Source organism: Varanus komodoensis, unplaced genomic scaffold (genome assembly GCF_004798865.1).
Source record: "Varanus komodoensis strain SLA01 unplaced genomic scaffold, ASM479886v1 scaffold3, whole genome shotgun sequence".
NCBI classification, from domain to species: Eukaryota; Metazoa; Chordata; class Lepidosauria; order Squamata; family Varanidae; genus Varanus; species Varanus komodoensis.
Genome location: NW_025335761.1, coordinates 9,648,370 through 9,666,684, shown reverse-complemented (window position 1 = coordinate 9,666,684; position 18,315 = coordinate 9,648,370). Strand labels below are relative to the sequence as shown.

General features: G+C 39.7%; 1 protein-coding gene across 4 annotated transcripts in view; it reads right to left on the bottom strand.

Moving 5' to 3' along the window:
* Positions 1-18,315, bottom strand: part of TSPAN18 (tetraspanin 18) — a 188,163-nt gene that overhangs the window by 49,583 nt on the left and 120,265 nt on the right. The window contains exon 1 of one of the 4 annotated variants that reach the window (XM_044436681.1): positions 9,319-9,330. The exons of the other annotated variants lie outside the window; for them this stretch is intronic. The gene's annotated coding sequence lies outside the window, so the exon portion shown is untranslated. Of the gene's footprint in view, positions 1-9,318; positions 9,331-18,315 lie in introns of those variants that run through there. 4 annotated transcript variants of the gene reach the window in all.

The following is an 18,315-nucleotide window of genomic DNA, read 5'->3' as shown; positions in this document are numbered from 1 at the left end:
AATGCCAAGTAAATTAAAAATAATAGGGATGTACAAATTAATAGAACTGATATGCATTTATAACTATGATCTGATTGATAAAGAAAGGATGACAGTACTTGGTTGGTGTGTTTGTTAAATGGTGGGATAATTAACAGGGGTTTTTTTTTAATGAAAAATAAATATCAAGTATTTATAAAAGTGAAGGATTCTGAGTTTCTTCATTGTCTGTGGATGAAGAAAATAGTCTATAATGGCAAGGCTGTATGTTAATGGTTGGAGTATATCCCAAAAATAAAAACTGTTAAAAATAATATATTATTGACAGCACCTACCTCAAGATCTCACAATTAGAATGAACATGAAACAGTCCTAGCACCTGAATGTCCAAAGCTATGGAGTTCCCAAAAGGTTAATCTATCCCACATCCAAATATAATCAATGTAAACACCTTACCATTCAATCAACAATACTTAGAACTTTGTGACCAGCCACACCTACCATCAGAGGTCCCATAAAATGCCCATAACCCCCTTTTCAGACATTGTTCTTAGCACCTCTTCTTTTTGTAGTACATCCCCTATACTTAGAAATATTGCTGTCTTTAGATACCTATGTTTAGTATATTTGCAAGAGAAAGTCAGCTGCTTTGACTGATTTGTAGGGATGGACATGTCTGACCATGAGAGGTAACAAGTGGGGTACCACAGGGTTCAGTCCCGGATCCAGTGCTCTTTAACATTTTCATTAATGACTCAAATGAGGAAGTGCAGGGACTGATTACTAAATCTGCAGATGACACAAAACTGGGTGGGATAGCTAATATCCTGGAGGAATGAAGGATTTTGATAGGTTGGAGAGCTGGGCTGAAAACAACAGAGTGAAAATTGAGTAGGGACAAATACCAAGGTTTATACCTAGGAAAAAGGAACCAAATGCATCATTACAAGACAGGAAATACTTGACTCAGCAATACTGCAAGTGAAAAAGATCTAGAAATCATTGCAGACTGCAAGCTGAATATGAGTCAACAATGTGAAGTAGCTACAATAATGACAAATGGTGGTTTAGGGTGAATTAATAGAAGCATCACTTCCAAATCATGTGAAGTACTCGTTGCCCTTTACTCATCACTGGTTAGGACTCAGCTGGGGTACTGTGTCCAGGTTTGGGCACTACAGTTTTAAAAAGATGCAGACAAGATGGAAGAGGTTCAGAAGAAGGCAAGAAGGATGATCCAGGGTCTGGAAACAAAGCCCTATGAGAAGAGATTTGAAAGAACTGGGCCTGCTAGAGAAGAGAAGACTGGGGAGAGATAAGGTAGCACCCTACAAGTACTTGAAAGGCTCTCAGAGGCCAGGATATCTTCTAGTTTATCCCAGAGTGCAAGACATAGAATAAGCTCAAGTTACAGGAAGTCAGATTCCTGGTAGATATCAGGAAAAATTTCCAGACTGTGAGAGCACTACAACAATTTAACCAATGACCTAGGAAGGTTGTGGATAATAGAAGCAATCAAGATGCAACTGCACAGCCATCTGGTTTAAGTGGGAGTTCTGCATTGAGCAGGGGCTTGGACTCAATGGCCTTCTGGCCCCTTCCAACTCTACTATTCTGTGATATTCAGCTTACAAAGTATGTTGGATTTTCAAGACTAAACCTATTATATCCCATTTCCACACAAGTGTGAGCTTTTTAACTTTCTTTCTTTTCTTTTTTTTTTGGGGGGGGGGGAATCTTAATTGACCTTTTGTGTGTACATTTTACTGAATATACACATTTTCCTGATGACCTGCCATTTTGCATATCCTTTCCCCAAATGTACCCATTTTGTGCATACTTGTCACTTATATCCATATTTTCTACAACATCCCCCCATGAGTTGCATCACCAAACTCAAAAAAGTACATATTGGGGTATGCAATTGTGTCTCAGCTCTCAAATTTGGGAGGCATTTCTTATATTAGCATTAAAACTTAATGTAACAGATTTCTCACCAGTCCCTAACATATGCTATTAGCATTTCAGAAGCTTTCAGTTAGGTAGCAAGCCTCCTTTGCTTGCTTTCCTTCTCATTCCCTGTCCTCCTCAATCTTTCTTTCCATTCATTCTTTTCCTACAAGAATAGTCTGAAAATGTATTCTGTGTAACAAATGGTTTGTTTTGCTTATCTTTTAACAGATTGCCTTTTCTCACTTATGACCTGTTACAGTCTCAGTTCTTTCTTTCCTCCCTGGAAAACATAAAGTTTATTCCCACTATATAGACCAAGGGTCCTACATTTTGCAACTGGTGCCTGTGAGTTTGGGTAAAACACTAGTTTTCGGAGACAGACAGAGAGCACCCTGTTCTCCTGTGGAAATGAAGGCAGGATTGCAGAGGGAACCAATTTCCCCAAAACTAATTCCTCACCCTATTATTTCCAAGGGAAGAACTCTTAGCATATGGAATCAGGTTCAGATACATGTCAGACAAGCATGGGAAGAACAGGCAGAACAAGTGGAAACACAACACAGGAACAATGATGATACGAGACAGAATTCCAACACCAAAAAATGTCAGAAGTCAGAGTAAGGATGGATGGGATGCTGGAATCCATTCCTCCAAGCATGCACATAGTTCCCCTTGTGCTCAGCCCAATCTTCCAAAGACAGCAGCGTCGAAAGACCCAAATGTTTGCCAAGAGCCAGTTCTACAACCCACCACCTTCTTCTGCGACAGCAGCAACAGCCCAAAAGGTGGCTCTGGATGACACTGAGATGAGACACTATGTGCATAGCAGTCTTTCCCAGCCAGCAACCCATGGACCAGTGCCCTACAACCAGCCTTCTTCAGTGCGAACAGAAGCTCCATTTCAGCAGCTGCTCTGGTCCATGAGCAGGTGCTTCTTGCACTGAGCATGGGAATCTATTCCTAGCAAGCACCCTATAAAAGCTGGGCTCGCTCACCAGGAACTCCAACTCTAAGCCTCTGTAAACTGGAGTCTGAGGAGCCAAGCGCAGGGAGTCCAATGGATTCCCTACTCCAGACAGATTCTTTGCACTTTGACATTCCTTAGTCACCTGAAAGCTTTTTTTTGGCTTCATGGCCTCCCTGGTTCACCCGGGGAGCTCAGCAGGACTGCTCTGAATACCTCAAATACCTGCTCGATCGGTAAGTTGGCTCATCTTTGAGAATCCTGAGCACCTGACTTCTCGACTTTTTAACCCCAATTCATCTGGTGGCACAAAGAATTTGATTCTGGCCAAAGCTTTTGCAAATGCTTCTCTGTTGCATCAAATATGGATGTCCACAAAAGCGCCAGCCAGAATAAAGTTCATCGCCTTGATTGTTAGTTCTTAGATTTGACTGCTTTTTCTGAACATGGCTATATGTGCATTTTTGCAACATCCAAGCTTGGGCTGTATATTCCTTGGAGGGAGAAGTTTTGCTGCTGTGGCGTGACTGGTTACAGCCCAGTGGTGGACCATCAAGGACATTGCCTAGTTGTTCTCCGCTCGGGAGATGCTGCCCTTGAACACTCATTCCGCACAACCCTTGCTAGCAGGACGCACCCCAACCTGGCAAGCCCTGCACACAAATAGCCCCTCAAGCTTTCTGGCAGGGAAAAGTAATGCTGAGCAGTGGGAACGCTGCTTGCCCACACATTGTCCACAGCCATGACTGATAGGTTATCTCATTTATGGTTATCTCATTTAATATAGTCCCGTTAACTTAGATTTTTATCCCACATTTCTTCCTAGGAGCTCAGGGTGACATGTAGGGTTCCCCCCACATTATATCCTTCTTTATATCCTTTTTATTTAACTGTTATTTTAAAAACTATTTTAAATTTTAATGTCTAACTGTCGCTTTTATTTAACTTATTTAATTTGTATTTTTTGGTTAATTGTTATTTATTACTGTTTTATTGTGGTTGTTTTAATGACTGTAAGCCATCCTGAGATGCCATGCATAAGGGACAGTATACAAAAGTTTTAAATAAATAAATAAATCAGAGTATTATGGACACTAGGAGTAATAAATATCAGCACAGCTCTGCATGTGAAAATCAAGAACTAGCGCCTGTATTTGTTTTATTCCTGCTCCCTTTCTCTTGTGTAAGCTTGACATCTTATTATTTGATCTTTTTAAGCTATTCTAAGAACTTTTTTCCCTTTAGACTGAAGAATCAGGTAAAAATCCCCCAATATACAAGCAAATAAATGTTTACTTAGAAGTATGTTCCACAATGTTTAATGAAATTTACTCTCTAGTGAGTTTAGCATACTAACTGCAGTTTACTAAAATAATATACCAATAGAACAACTTACTTTGCCATCTGATATATGCTACCATCAATGTATTAAATTTTACTTATGATGAAAAACCATTTCCATTTAGCTAAGGCACTTCTAGGAATTAAGGAATGAAAGTGGCAGCTAATTAAGCTGTTCTTTCAAATGCCTTGACTATATTTATCAAGCATACAATCTAAAATTAGATGAGAGAGGCTAGAGGGATGGTGAGAAAAGGCAGAGATACAGTTTGTGCTTCAAGGCTGCACTCCTGAACTTAATTACTTAAATTTAAATCCCAGAGAATTAAAGAGAACATATTCATACATGTCCATGGAACTCGACAGGAAGTGAGTGAAAGTGCACACCCAAGTGAGCTATTTATTACCAAATGCTTCAAAGAGCTTCATAACAAGATTATGTTAAGTATGACTATAAAAGGGTGATAGATTTACAAATATTGCTTGCAAGCACGGTGGAGCAGACATTGACAGTGAGGAATGTGATCAATAGTATCTCAATGAAACTGGAGGCCCAATTATGTCTGTTTACATTCAAGCATGGAAGAATCAATGTCGTATAAATAGGCTTCTTAACCTTCTCCACAAGGAAAGGAAGGTGACTGTGGTCTTAAAGTCAACCCAAATTGATTCCAGTCACCCGCCATGAGTTAGGAAAAGGCACGATGCCATCAGCAACAGGATTTACTGAAGATATTCTTCACTCCTGTCAAAGGAGGCAAGTACTGCTACAAGCATGACTGACGTTCAAAGCTGTTTCAGAACATCTTAACAAAAAATAAAATTGGAGTAATTATTCAGGCCCTGTTTATCTGGGGTGTTTGAATGTTCTTGCACATGTATTTTATTTATTTATAATTATTAAATTATGTTGTCCATGTCCCCAACCTAATTTTTAAAAGAAATATCTCAGCTGACTTCTTAGATAACAGAGAAAAGATGCATTCCAAAGCTAACATGCTACAGATCCTTTTTGTGTACAACTTAAGGCAGAATGCATAAAATAAAAGTTCACACTGCAAGTGCTTAAACGTCTGTGGAAAGAGAGAAGTGTTTCTGGGAAGGAGATTAATCATGACTAATGTGATGCCTTCAAGGCATGCCATTTTTTGCACCTCTTGCTTTGCCTAATTTTGAAACTCCCTTCTTCAGATTTTCCTTCTGGCTTTGTTCTGTGTTCATTCACATGTGGCAAACCAAGTATAGCTGTAACTTAAAATATTTTAAAATGCTTCTGAAAGAAGAGGGAGTTTTAAATTGTCCTAGTTTCCTTTCATTCACCCCCTCCCCCGGCATCTAATGATCAACCTAATAGTGTCTTCCACTGAAGTTGTAATCAGCTTACAAATTAACTTGCTCAGCGCATATTAGAGAGCAAGGGATGCTCCTGTTGATTATTGTCTTTGTGGAAAATATGTGACTGTCCTTTTGCTGCAGCACAATGGCAATTAGAATGTGCTGCTGACAGTCCATGCAGCTGACAGGGGCTGTGGATTTTGGAGGCGTCTTGTGAGTGCCATGGTAACAAATTTGCTTCCACTGTTTGGAGCACAAAATCAATAGGGATTCTTGTTAGCAGCAAGGCCAGTTGAGCATACTTCTGTGCATCTAGGATTTAAGAAATAAAGGGGGAGCTAATTAAGCTGTTCCTGGAGAGTCTTGACCAGGTTTGTGAAGTGGAATGCTACCCAGTGTATTAGAGCTTCCTAAATCTCATGTCAAATGTCATAGTGAACATAGGTCTTCCTTTGTTATGTTCCTGCCAATGTGAGTCCTCAGGGCTCAAAGAGCCACCTGCTTTATTTGGTCTTTGGAGTATATTCTGGATTTTTGCAAAAAAGTGGCACCAACTTAGGAGGAGATAGAGAGGGAGGGAGGGAAGGAGATACAAAAGCCTTTTAAAGAAATCTGTGTTTCTCAATAGGCAGGGCAAGGAACAAACCGGGAAGGATCAAATAGCAGGGTGGAGCAGGCTGGAAGGGAAGAGGGATCAGAGCAGAGAAGTGATCTGCTAGGGGGAGATAAGGGCAAGTACCCTGAGGGATAATAGTTAATTAGCCTGGCTGATAGGGCTTCCTTTAGTGGTGTCTGAGGGTTGGTCCCATTGAACAAGAGTTAAATAACGAACATGTGGGCTAAATAAAGACATGTTATCATAGCTGCCTGATATATTTTATGTCCTCCCAACCTGGTGCTTTCCAAATGTTTTAGATGGTAATTCCCTGACTGCTTGACCATTGGCAATGCTACCTGAAGCTAAGTTAATGGCCAAAACATTTGGATGATACCATTTTGCATTCTGCTGCTGCTGTTTTACTGGATATTAGAAGTTGTATTATATTTGTATATTGTCCTGATTGTAAATGGGCATAAAACATTAAAAGGAACAAATAAATAAATGAACGGAATTTATTTTAAATCTCAAAATAAGGAATCGGAGCATCTCTCCAAAAAGCATCAGAGCATTTTTGGAGGAAAGCCTGCCCTTATCAGAATCTTTAATGTTTCAGAAGCATTTTTAAGAAACAAAAAGATTAATGAGTCCTGGAGAGGTTATGCAAGAATCAAGACCTCCAGCAGCAAACTTCAGGTCTAAAGAGGAGAGAGGCTATGCATTGCAGATTTTCTTAGGAGCCACAGTCTCAGATCTCAATCTGCATTTTCAAAGAACCTAATGTATAAAATTGATAACTGATCACACTTTTGGCACACAGAGCCTGAGCAGTGTTGCAAAACTGGGCCACATGTCACCTGCGGGCTGCACTCTGTCCATTTCAGCTTCTAAGTGCTTCTACACACTGCAGTTGAACATGTGTAGGTGACAAAGTCAATTTCCCTGTCTGTCAGTTTGATGAGCCCTGAGCGCACTGAAGAATGAAGAGATGCAGTGTTTCTAAGAAGAGCTGGCAAAAACTAAAAGCATGCTCTCCACTGATGCTTTCCTTAGTTACAGAAGCTTGGTCAGGAGTTTTTCTGTTCCTCCATCAGGTTCAGAAATTTGGATTTCAAATGATGAAAAGTCTCTTGACTTTCTTGCTGATTCAGTCCATCCATTTTGCTTCCTACTTTTAGCCATGCAGTCATTAACTCTACAAATGTCACACTATATAATGTGCACAGATCTTTAGGGAATACAAGTAGATGCATAAAAGAACCTTAATGTTTATTCTAAGTGGGGGGAAACAACCGCAGACTTGATTCCACAAGCCAATTTATGATGCAGAAGTAACTCTTAAAAAGATAAGATTCTTAAAAACTGAGTACTTAAGTATTGTTTAGAGACATTTGAAAATATATAAAGAATGCAAAAGATGTATAATTCCTATGTAAGTTAAAAAGGTTGATAGATCAAGAATAAAGCTATAAATCTATTCCTAATTACAACAGAGTAAATGCAATTGAACATTTGACTAATTATATTTTAATCCCATTTCAGTGATTAGGTTTATTAAATCAGATTGCTGATATCATGCTAAAGATGGATAACTTTGGAGCCTAAGACAGTTTCCTGTTGACAACAGTTTATAGCCTAGTTTATCTTTTTCCCTAGAAAAAGGACATTTTTCTTTCCCAACTTCATAATAAGGATAAAATCTTATTAGGAATCTACAGCTTATAATTTGCTTTAAAACTGAGAAAAAGGAGAACACAACTAAGGAATGGTTCTGTAAACTATTTCTGGTTCAGCACTATGACAGTTTTCATATGTATGTATATTTTAAGAGGTCTCAAAAGTACTGGGTTTCTAATTGGGCACAAGTGGGAGAATATTTGGACTGGGTTTGCATGACATGATGAGTTGCTAACCATGATGGTTCGACATGCCCTGTGAACCCAAAATGATTCCTGCAGTTAACCTGACAAGCCATAGCTTGCTTTAGGGGTTGCTATACCTATGTGTTGTGATGTTATCCAGATGCTGATGGCTGACCACACTGTGGGTACTGGGGAACCAGTTAGCAACTTGCTTGGCAAAAGTAGAAAAATCCACTCTTGCCAAGTTTGTCCAGGCACCTGCCAATGTCACTGGTGCCACAAGTGCCTGGTAATGACTGGTATTGAATTGGTATCCTATCCACCATAATCTCAAACCAATTTTAGCTCAGTGTGGCTTTTTAGCACATCTCCCCCCACCCTTCTTTTGAGAACGAGAGAGAGCATGAAAGCTGGCTTGACACTTGGCTTTTGCAATTCCTGTTTTGACATCCACTGGCAGTTCCTTTAGGCAGCAAATTGGAGAGATTGTCATTGGCTGGCAAAGTCTTGAAAATTTGCAAAATATTTATATGCAAATGGGTTCATTTTCAGCTGTAAGTTCTGGGCCAATTCCCCATAGTGTCCTGTAAAACTCTCCTTGTAAAGGGGATCCACAGTTTTGACAGCTAGCTGTCAGATCTGTTAAAGCCCCCTTCCCCCAGGAAAAAAAGAAAAACCTTGGGGGAAAGTGCTTATGGTGCCTCAACCTGAGGACTATCAAAAAGAAAAAGATTAGAATCAAGATCTTGTTACATAGGGGGTGTAAATGACAGCACCTCTTTTTTGAAAACAAAATTCACTCACACCTGTGGCTTCTCTTAATAGGGTTCCTTTTAACAGCTGTCGAGAGAAACCAAAGATAAGAATATCCTTTTGGGCAATATCCAGGGTTGATGCCTGCTGCACATTGATAGTGGGTACCTCCAAAGACATTGTCCCAGCCAAGGCTTCAATTTCTTGCATTTGCATAAAATTGCATAAGTGCAGATTCTTTTTAAGGTTTTGCCAACTAATGCCAACCCCTCCAGTCAATGGAAGGAGGCAGAGTAGTCATGACTCAGTGTACTCTGGAATAGCCAAGGGAGTTCACAGGGAGGAGGAGGGGAGTAATAGTGCAAACAACCCACAGTGAGACAGTCCATCAGGTGCGCCATGGCTTCCTTGGCCAACAACCAATCCACTATGGCTTATTTCCAGAATGGGCTGTCATGATGCACGACCACAAGCTTGCAACTAGGGAAAGTTCTACACTTATGCCACAAATCTAAATCCTGAGGTACACCTACATTACTCTTGTGCTTCCTTCAGTGAATATGTAAGCCATATAGTAACATACCCTTGTGATTGAATGCAGATCTACTGAGCTAAGTATGTGCAGATCTACTGAGCTAAGATGCCCAGATACGAGTGGCAGGAACTGGCTGAATTTTTGAATATTCATTTCTTTAAATTAGTTTTTCATGACATCTAATGGCTATTACAGCCACGAGCTACTAGACTTCTATTCCCCAGGTACTACTGGGGTTCTTCTGGTTGTTTTGTAAGCTACTGTTAGGACATTTCCAGTGACCTAGCAAAATAACTGGCGGTGGCGACAGCAAATTGATTTTTTAATGCAAGCGTGAGCTTTGTAGATGCCTGTAAAGAGCTTGGGTGGGGGTAGGTCAACATATCTCAGTTCTGCACAGCACATCCACACACAGTTGCTGGAGGCAAATACGTGAGTAGAGTGGAAGCTAGTGGAGTGTGATCACTCAGGCATCCAGTTCACCACAAGTTACAACTTGATATTGCTTGATCTGTATGTAGATTTGCAAACATATCAAGCTGGCTCATGCCCTTTTCCTCCATTAGCCCAAGTCCAACAGAAGGACATACAGGCATAACTGGTCTTGCCTCTCAGGTCAAAAATGGGAGACAACATGTTTCATATTCTGAATAGAACGCATCTGCCACTTTGTCTCATAAGCTAATCAAACAGATCCCGAGAAGCACTGCACTTCAGCCCAGTTAACCAAGTGCTCTTAATTCCAAAAGGATGTCAGAAGAGCAAATCAATCATGTCAGAAACCCACATAAAAACCCACTTTGCTCTTTCAGTGAATGGATTGAAATAGCAACATACATGGCATAAGAAAACATGTAATGAAGTAAACACACAATCAGTTCATATAACAGTTCTTTTCATAGAGCAGCTGACAAGGGAAATAGGCCTCATATCGTGAGTAAAGGTCAGATAAAATGAGGAAGCAAATTACTAAATCATTGGTTGTTTAAATATAGGCACTATCAGCCTAACCATCTGTTGCAATGGTCCACAGGGAAGCTTGCTGTATCAGGTAGACAATACCCAATTCAAGGCATAAACATGGTAATGCTGAACTTCAAAGGAATGATGAGGAGAACTAATGCATTTGCAGCCATGGCCTAAAACTATTTCTGTATCTAAGAGAACCTCTGGTACATTTTTCAAGTAGCTTTCAAAGCCATACCACAATGTATTTAGCAGAAACGGATATCCACATAAATATTAGCGAATGTGGGATCTAGATTCACCCAGCAGAATATAATTTATGTTCAGTGCTTTCCCCAAACATTTCCCATTCTGCTAATGCTCCAAATGCTCATGGTGTCTTGAAAGTAAAGCCTTTCCTTCCCAGATTTATCACACAATTACTATATGAGCATCTGCTTCCCTTTTAGGGTATATGCATATCCCATGAAACTTGCCAATCTTAGGATGTGATCCCTCAAGTGCCAAGTGGATCCTATTATGGCATTTTGCTAATTATATCTGCTAAATCTGGTTACTGATGATCCTGAGACCTCTTGACTTTTGAAGCATTCTGTTCCAAGAATCTCCTCTCAAATTTTGTAACCTGTGCAAAGAACATCAGGTATAAGATGGCACAGAAATGAAATAAATCATAAAACATTTTTGCACAGTGGATCACATTGATTTGTGGATACACTAATATATGAATGCAATTCTGCTAATTTCACCTATCAAGGAAAAGAAAAGAGCAAACAGCACCACTGCTGTTGTGGCTCAGTTCCTACACTGCAGTAGGCCCTAAAATTTGTAGACAGAGTCTGATCAGTGATCCCAAAGGGTTTGTGCCTGTTCAGCCTGCAGAATGTCAGAATCAGTGTGAGCTCACCCATCAGGGGTCAAAGGGAAAAGCATGCAGGAGTTAAGTTATTCCCATCTAGCAGCTGACATCAATCTTGACAGGCGAGGAAGCTGGTAGATTCTCTGTGACAACAGAACAGGAGAGGGATAGGTGGGTTTGGAGGGCTTGAAGTATCAACTCAGGGGGGCTGAATGGAGACACCCTGTTTGGTCAGAAGCTTTGCTGATGAGCTAAAATTCCTTGTCAGTTAATTATTCAAGAAGAGGTCTAACAAGCCAAAACATTAGTTTTAAACAGATGCACAGCTGGAAGATTTGGACAGAAGCATTCTCATCTTTACTGCTCCCAACCCTCTGACTGGATTTCCTACTACTGTTTGGAGCTGAGCTTCATGTGGCGATCACAGACTGTCCATCCAATTTGCACTTTGTATTGCTAAGAACATGCCATTAAAAGCACTGCTATACTTTTCACAGACCTTGAATTCTTGTGTTATGTATCTTATTATGGATACCCCAGAGTTTCTGGCTGGCTTGGATTAATCCTGATGCTGAGATTTTTACATGCCTAGACCTACATACATGGAGACACCTAAGTGGAAGCTATGGTCCTTAAAAACTCTGTGTGAGATTTCTTTTTAACTTGCCTTGACTCGTGGGTTTAACAGGCCTTATTAACCCATTTAGTGCTGGGGTTCCAATGAAGATTTCAAGGATAGGCAAAACTTCAACATGTGTGAATTCGTGTAGGTCCTTCTCCAGAACCCTTGACTTTGATGTCCTGGGCTATCTTATGCCAGGAATTATCCAAGCCTTGCTTTGGACTTTGAGATTACATTGGGGAAACCACATTCCCTGATCTCTGACATGGTTATAGTTATTGGCTTTGAATTGTTTTGGAATTATTTATGGAGCTTATAGCTAATTATAACCAGCTATATTATTTCTGAAGAGTATAACCACTAAGCTTTTGCTCTGGGATCTGATCCAATAAGAGTCACACTGATCTGAGGCGCCAGAACACCAGAGTCCATGTTTGAAAGATGAGGCTGATGACAACCATGACAACCACCATCCCAAGCCTGACATTCTTGAAAGAAGAAACAGAAAAAAAAATTGCGCTGCAAAACTAAAATGCAATGTGACAAGAGTGCTAGATTGAATCATTCTTAAAAACTTACTGTCCTTATATATATATATAGGACAGTAAGTTTTTATATAAGACATCCATATATATATGGATGATTGTGGAAGACTATATATAAGATATCCATTTATATATGGATGATTGTTTTTGTGGGGTATTTTTAGTAAAAAAATTCTGGAAGAAGCAGACACATAGTAAAGCCACAGATTTGTTCTTTATAGAAAAAAATCACTGCAAAGAGGTGTGTACTAGAAATAGACACAATTTTACAGACATTCTGAAAGTCGTAATTGTTAGCCTCCTCTTTTATCACAAGAAATGTAGCCTTTTGTGTAGCTATTCCCAAACACATGGGTGACTGTGAGTATTAATGAAAGAACAATAAAAAGAAGTGTATTACTTTATCTGCTGTCCAAATAAAACACCAGATAATGTTTTAAGCTCATTTCTTAATGGATTCTGATTTCAGAATGCAGTACAGTACAATAGAGTACAGTATATAATTTGTCAAACAGTAGAAAGGACATGATGACATTAATAAGGCAATTGAAATTACTACCAAAATCTTGTTTTCTCTTTGAAAGTTGCCCAAAATAACACCGTTTCATTCACGCGCAACAGAAAAGGCTGAAGCCAAAGTGCATGTGCAGTGGGTTATTATGTGATTATAGGGTGTCAGAGGTGATAAGGGAAGCTACTGGGTGTCTGAACTTGAAAGTGAAAACTCGGCTGTCTCTTGTCCCATTAACACCTATTGCATTGCTCCCATTTACTCTAATTAAGGTTAAGAGGAGTTACACACAGAGCTGTATATAATTAATGTCAATGGGCATTATGTGTGGGTACTGATGGAAGAATAGATTATATGTTTGCATCCTCAAGGTTAAATAGCCAGTGCTTTATAAGTTTCTGAGTACAAATTCATCTCATAAGCATCAACCTCTCATTTAAATTAGTGAGGCTTAAAGGTGCTGAAGCTCTGTGTAGCAAAGCAGCAGACCTATGCCTACATTCGGAAGCAGATTCACTTGGAAGTAAGTCGTATTATTTAAAATAAATACAAATTAGATGAAATGAATGATCTAGAATTCGAAAGGGCATCACCACATCAATAGGAATACATGCTTGACCATACTGTATAGTCTTCCACAGAAAACCATGTTCACGTATTGCCAAGAATTAGAACAGACCCCAGTGCATGCCCTTATATAGACATAAACACTGACACCCATTTTGAGGGTATATGAAATGTTATTTTCAATTAACAATTAGGGAAGAAAATAAGATTATGGCAACTTCTCTTACCTATATTAATGCCATTGTACAATTCCCTTGGTTGATATACTCTTGAATTCCCAATTCAGATTTTATTAACAAACTATTAAATCTTTAAATTAGAACAGCAAAATTATCTGGCTTTATCTGAACAGCAGTAATAATGCACCTTTTATTAGGCTTCTGGCTCCAGCCTTGAATTCTACTGAAGTAGTTCATTAAAGAGCATTAACTGACAGCTCCTAGCCAGGGGTCGCTTATTAGCACAAAGTCTACTTCTCTGTTTCTGTCCACACCCCCACCCCACTGCCATCTCTGTGCTTTCTTATTCCATCACATATTGAGAATTTCCATGTAGCTTATGCAATTCTGAGGCTGAACACATTTATAAACTGGTTTATGTTGGGACAGTATCTCTGCTGCCTTGGGAGATCAGACAAATATGCTCTTGTTCTCCACATGAGCCAAAGGTGTTATTTTGGGAACGTCTTATGATGTTGAAAACTCTGCCAATAATGCTTCTAAGCGAATTCAACAGCATTTGTGAGAGCTGAAGTTTAGAAGCAGCAAAGAAAATGGGCTCAAAATCAATCTATACCACCTCAAAGATTTCTAGTGGTTTAACACTTTCTGGGGCATGATCCAATACCTGTTTAGACAGGAAAGTCCTAAAAGCCCCAGCATTCCCCAGTCAGCCCTGCTGGAATTATAGGATGTTTTTCTGTTTAGTCATGCATAGGATTAAGCCCTTAGCCTACCAAGGTGATTTTTATCATGTGAAATGTATTGTTGTTGTTGTTAGTCCCAAAGTCGTGTCTGACCCATTGCGACACCATGGACAACATTCCTCCAAGCCTTCCTGTCTTCCACCATCCCCCGGAGTTCACTTAAGCTGACGCCGACTGCTTCAGTGACTCCATCTAGCCACCTCATTCTCTGCTGTCCCCTTCTTCTTTTGCCATCTATTGTTCCCAGCATTAGGCTCTTCTCCAGGGAGTCCTTCCTTCTCATTAGGTGGCCAAAGGATTTGAGTTTCATCTTCAGGATCTGGCCTTCTAAAGAGCAGTCAGGGTTGATCTCCTCTAGGACTGACCGGTTTGATCACCTTGCAGTCCAAGGGACTCGCAGGAGTCTCCTCCAGCACCACAATACAAAGGCCTCAATTCTTCGGCACTCAGCCTTCCTTATGCTCCAACTTTCACAGCCATACATTGCAACTAGGAAAACCATAGCCTTGACTATACGCACTTTTGTCGGCAGAGTGATGTTTCTGCTTTTTAGTATGCTGTCTAGATTTGCCATAGCTTTCCTCCCCAGGAGCAAGAGTCTTTTAATTTCTTGGCTACAGTCCCCGTCTGCAGTGATCTTGGAGCCCAAGAAGATAAAATCTGTCATTACCTCCATTTCTTCCCCATCTATTTGCCAGGAAGTGAGAGGACCAGATGCCATGATCTTAGTTTTCTTAATGTTCAGTTTCAAGCCAACTTTTGTGCTCTTCTCCTTCACCCACATCAAGAGGCTCTTTAGTTCCTCTTCATTTTCTGCCATTAGAGTGGTATCATCTGCATATCTGAGGTGGTTGATATTTCTCCCAGCAATCTTAATTCCAACTGGTGATTCATCTAGCCCCGCTTTTCTCATGATGTGCTCTTCATATAAGTTAAATAGGCAGGGCAACAGTATACAGCCTTGCCGAACTCCTTTCTTCATTTTGAACCAATCAGTGGTTCTGTGTCCAGTTCTCACTGTTGCTTCTTGACCCGCATGTAGGTTTTTCAATAGACAAATAAGATGGTCCCATCTCTTTAAGGACTTGCCACAATTTGTTGTGATCCACACAATCAAAGGCTTTAGCATAGTCAATGAAGCAGAAATAGATGTTTTTCTGGAACTCCCTAGCTTTCTCCATGAACCAGCGTATGTTGGCAATTTGATCTCTAGTTCCTCTCCCTCTTTGAAATTCTGTCTGTACTTCTGGTAGTTCTCGGTCCACATACTGCTGGAGCCTCACTTGTAGGATTTTGAGCATAGCTTTGCTAGCATGTGAAATGAGTGCAATGGTGCGGTAGTTTGAACATTCTTTGGCATTGCCCTTCTTTGGGATCGGAATGTAAACTGACCTTTTCCAATCCTGTGGCCACTGTTGAGTTTTCCAAATTTGCTGGCATATTGAATGTTGCACTTTTACTGCATCATCTTTTAGAATTTTGAATAGCTCAGTTGGGTCTCCACATTTATTAGTACTTATAAATGTATGTCAGAACCAGCATTTGGAACTTCCAAGTTATTTCACCCCATAGAGTTTCCATGTGCAATTGCAAGGGGTGTGTGTAGGGTGGGGGCTGGGGAGTTGGTACATAAAACCTTCATCTCTGGCTCCTCAATTTGTGGTACTTTCATCTCCATTTCTGACTCTGACGCCTTTATTTTTATATCAATATAGGTCTAGAAGAGTTTTAAATAAATAAATATACTAATTATTTGATTATTATTTTTCCTGTATTGATTGAAAGCAATCAACTTTGTGAGATGTAAAGCATATTGGTAGTTGTGTTTGGGCACCTGTAGATTTGTGATCCTTTTTTAGCCCGGAAATGGATGGAATGTCTTTATTACTGTCTTTCTTATTCACAGCTTCTAAGACTTTGGATGAAACCACTGCAGATGTCTTTTAAAATGTGATACTCTTGTAGGTGCGTCATTATCAGAACCACAAAGGCTACTAATTTTTGCAAAACATGCTTTTTCATAATCACCATCTTCTATAATACATTGATACACATAGTATTTCCCATCCATTGTTATTGTAAAATGTTCAAAAACAGCTGACTTTGTTGACATTTTTTTGCCATTGTGATTTTTCCATGGCATATTGCTTTCACTAATATATGAAATTAAAATATATCCTGAAAATATTTCCAGAAAAAAGTATTACTCAAAGTATTACCTGTGAAATAGGAAATTTTGACATATGTATATACATTAAATTTATATTTTAAACATAATATTTAAATATATTAGGAGTCAGAGTTGGTACCTTTTTACTGACTCCAACTCTGACTCCAGTAAACCAGTTGCTTCCAACTCTGACTCCACAGTCCTGATGTGTGATATGCATTTTAGCAGAATTTTTATGCCATGCCTTTTTCTGTGTTATGTTTAGCAAACCTTCCTTCCCCATTCCTAGGTAACTAAGTTTTCAAATATCCACAAGAAGCCATTTTATAAGTTGGTCAGTCAGTGGATGTGTTTTTTCATTAAGTGTTTGTTCAGTACACATTTATTAATCTTTAAGCAAAAAGAGCTTGATTCTTGATTCTTTGGAGACAGTGCTGCTAAAAGCAAGCAAAAGCAGCATTGTAAAGTGTTCACTAGAATTTCATTAACACCAAGGAGATAGTTGCTTTTGCATGAAATAACAGGTCATTTGGCATTAGCACTACACATGAAGAGATAATGTGTCTTTCAGGTTCATTATGATCTTTTCCCCCATCTAAGAACAGTAAGTCTGAAAAGTGCTTCTGGTTATAAGGTACCATAAATATAGTTCCATCCATCAGGCAGAACAAAAGAATTTTCCTTTACCCACCAGAGACTCACTTGTGTCTTAAATGCAGGAATCATAAATTTTCATGGGTCACATACACCACTTTCCAGTTCAGGGCTAGAATGTTGGTTTTAAAAGCATGTGTCAGATGTATCGGAAGCTTATATCCTCATCCCTTTCGTATTCCTTTTTATACACACCTGATGTTTTAAGATATTAGTACTGATTTTTCTTCTTTACTTTAGACATATATTTCTAATCCTCCCTATATTGTTAGATCTCAGTGCAGGATACAATCATAATCAAGATAATCTCATAACAATATGAAATCAGTATTAAGCAACCAAAGCAGAATCAAGCTCCTGGCTTTGACTTCAGCAAATAGCCAGATATTAACCTGCTGCTGCAGCAGCACCACCTCGGTGTGAGGAAGGCATCCAAGGGGAGGGCATTCCATATACATTGAGAAGCACATCTCTCATGATTCCACATAAGGCTCAACTCCAGAAAAGGGAGGCAGAGGAGAACTCCCTCGAGAGATCTTCATACCAGGCTGGTGTATATGTAGAGAGGTGTTTCCTTAAATAGCAAGGTTCCAAGTCATTTAAGGATTTAAAGATCCTTACTAGCAGCTTGAACTCAGACTAAAAGTGATAGGTCAGCGGGAGCAGTTTCTTCAAGATTCCTGTTATGTGATATCTATAAGCTGTTTTTCAACCCTTCCCCCACTCCTGAGGGACACTGCATCAGGTACAGTAGCACCACTTGCTACAAATGCTACTTTCAAAATTATTTACCATTTCTGTCTTGTTCCAGCACTCAACAATGTTGCTGGATAATGTGATTGTTTACCCAGGTAGTGCTGCCATGGTTATCATGAGTTCTATGTGGAATGTGATTGTGCAAATGTACTGGGCATTTACTTGGCTGTTCCTGTGTTACTTCTTCTAGAGCCAAAATATGCCAGGGCCTACCTGAAGAGTGCAAAGGCCCGGATGACTTAGCGAGGGCACCAACTCATACAGTGCAGGCCAGTTTCTGGTGCGGTAACCATCTAATCTTAGAAGGTGCCTTCCCAACCTCAACTATGGCTCAGTGTGAATAAAAATAATTGCCAGCTTCCATTGGGCTGAGGGAAGGAGGAATGGTCTGGTAGTAAGAATAAATCATCCTTGTCACAT